At 36.9% G+C, this 2,946-nt stretch overlaps 1 long non-coding RNA gene across 3 annotated transcripts in view; it reads right to left on the minus strand.

Annotated features, from left to right (window-relative positions):
- The window catches only part of LOC138159063 (uncharacterized), a 412,739-nt gene extending 410,606 nt beyond the window's left edge, over positions 1-2,133 (minus strand). For 2 of the 3 annotated variants that reach the window (XR_011167793.1, XR_011167792.1), the window contains exon 1: positions 1,719-2,126. This is a non-coding gene — a long non-coding RNA (uncharacterized lncRNA). Of the gene's footprint in view, positions 1-1,718 lie in introns of all 3 variants that reach the window. The other variant, XR_011167791.1, reaches the window with a different exon arrangement.
- Positions 2,134-2,946: the final 813 nt, after the last annotated feature.

A 2,946-nucleotide genomic window follows, 5' to 3' on the forward strand; every position in this document is an offset into this window, starting at 1 on the left:
TGTGTGTGTGTGTGTGCGTGTGTGTGTTAAGTGTCTGAGGCCAGATTCAAACCCAGGTCCTCCTGACTTGCGCTCTTACTCACTGTGCTACCTAGCCGCCCCAAACTTGTGTTTTTTTTAATATATTTTGATAATTATATTTTGACAACAATTATATCTTATATTGTATATATGTTATATAAATAAATATGTTATATATTGTATATATGTTATATAAATATATTATATATCATATTATGTGTTATTCATGATATATAATATAATTATTTATATATAAATTATATATAAAATATATATGTTATATAAATAAATAAAATATGTTATATTTTAACAATAATAAAAACTATAAAGGCCAGCATTTATATAGTGCTTTTTAGTTTGCAAAGTTCTTTACATACATTATCTCATTTGATCTTCATAACAATTCTGTTAGGTAAGTGCTATTATTACCCCCGTTTTACAGATGAAGAAATTGCAACACACAAAAGTTCAGTGACTTGTGCTGGCTCACACAGCAAGCAAATGTCTGAGGCAAGATTCAGACTCAAGTCTTCCTGACTGCAGGTACAGCACGCTATTCTATCCACTGTGCTACCCAGAGGCTTATTTATGCATCTAGCTATCTAAAACTGGTTTCCTTTGAAATCCAATGTATTTCATGCATTTAAAAATATATTTCCAACACAAACACCCACACAAATTTTTAAGAATCCCCATCTTAGAAACCTGCCTGGGCAACTTAAAAGTGCAGTGACTTGCTGACCATCACCAGCTGGTGTCCATGCATTAAGCCTCAGTTTCCTAACTTCAAGGTTGGCCCTCCTTCTCTAAACCACGTGACTCTTCTACTAGCAGATTGCTAATTCATAAATGTAATAAGATTATGCTACTACGTCTCTGTCAAGAAACTCCAGTCTCTCATATCAGTAAAAAAGAAATAAGGCCCCTTAAGAAAAGTGGCAATAAATAGAAGTAATACCTCTTTTCTATTAACTGCTCTCTCTGGTACAACTACATCTGTTAGTGGTTTGGGGCACTTGAGCACAAGGAACTCTTTCTGCTGACTAAACAGCACTGAAATTAGCTAAGAAATTAACTAATGCATTAAGTTTCTTCTTCAGAAGACTTTTTCATTTAGTCTTCAAACTAGTTCAGAGCTCATTCTTCCTCCAGAGTCCACATTATACCCCTTATCAATTTGTGCACATGCTGTGTTATTAAATTTACCTGGCTGGTTATATTGCTAGCAAGCTCTGCTTGCCTTAACAGTCAATGTTTGCTTCCCTTGTTGATGCCCTAAAGTAATAGTAAATATTCCTTATAAGGGAGCAAAAAAGCTGAAGATGAGATTATTTAACCCTAACAAAAAGGAAATGTATAAGACAAAAGGTTGTATAATGTTAAGGAAAGGGATTTCAGGTCTGGTTAAATGGGTGAACCTTCAGGGTCAAAAAGATGTACAAACTAAACTACCAAAGAGAGAAAGAAAGTGGGAGCCTGAGGCCAGAGAGAGAAAAACACAGACATCAGGTTTTGAGAATACAGATACAGCAAAAATGAAATTAAGTCAGGCCCATATGAAGTTATAATCAAACTGTCAAGTCCCAGTAAGGGACATAGGGATCAGAATAGCAGGTTGGGGAAGCACTAAAATTCAGAATTACAAACAACAAACCAGGACTAAAAAAACCATTAGCAAAAAAGAAAACCTTAAATACCTGTGACCTTTTCTTCTACATGACTCTGGATTGCTGGTTAATCTCTGCCTAACCCACTGATCGGTTCACTTCCTGGCAAAGTCCCAGCACATGGTTCAGAATGGATTTAAACAACATTTCCAGTGAGGGTAGGGGTGGGGGAGCAAATCCATATATGAGATTTATAGAATTCAAATTAGAATTTCATTTTGCGTTGTTGCTATGTACTTAGTAGAGAAGTCCCATACTATTCCCTGTGAATTATGCCCACACAGTTTGTGGAGAGGGGCATCGGAGTAGTAGGATGGATGGAAGTTGATGTCATATCAGTGGGTAGCAGAGTTTCAATCCGTTAGCTTCCATATCAGCCCACAATGCCACAAAGCCCCTGCCTGGCACTTGTTTAGCCCAGACAATCCATTAGGAACTCAGTCATTCCACAAACATCATCTGAACATTATGTATACCAGGTTCTCTTTTTAATTTTTGTCTTTTAGTTTTGTTGATGGCTTTTGTTTTCACATCACATTCATTTCCAAAGTGCATTTAAAGCCCTTTGCAACCTAGTTCCAAATGACCTTTCCAGTCTTATTATAAATTGATCTCTTTCACACATTCTGGGGTCCAACAAAACCTCCTTTGTTCTTCCTCACACATGACATTTCATCCCTTATGCCTGGAATGCGCTCCCTCCCTATTTCCATCTTTTAGAATCTCTAGCTTCGTTCAAAGCCTAGCTCATTGCCAGCTTATACATATGGCCTTTCATGATCCTGGACCCACCCCCATAATTAGTGCCTCTCCACACCAATTCCCCTTAAAGTTTTACAACATTCTGCCTCTGATATGTGAGCTTCTATCTGGAACCAGGCCTCCACATCACTTCCTAGCCACCATTTTCCAACCACAGTTATAATTTTTACTCCCCCCTTATTTTCCATCTCCTTTTTGTGTGTTGTCTTTAACCTTTTAAAATGCAAGCCTTTTGAGAACAGGAATGTCTTGCCTTTTGTATTTGTATCTCTAGTACTTAGAGCAGTACTGAGTCACAATAAAAGTTTAATAAACACTTTATCATTCATTTATTTGTCATTCATTTAGTAAAAATGAGGGGATAATAATGAAGTTGAAACATATACAAAGATCTTCACATATGAAACAAACAGAAGTTACAGGTGTTGGTAGCTGCAAAGTGAATTGGGAAGGGCGTTGGCCTTGGAGTCAGAGAACTGGGTTTCGGGTCTTATAT

This window comes from Petaurus breviceps, unplaced genomic scaffold (genome assembly GCF_028583685.1).
Source record: "Petaurus breviceps papuanus isolate PSGF00001 unplaced genomic scaffold, PetGlider_PUasm1.0 175, whole genome shotgun sequence".
In the NCBI taxonomy this organism is placed as follows: Eukaryota; Metazoa; Chordata; class Mammalia; order Diprotodontia; family Petauridae; genus Petaurus; species Petaurus breviceps.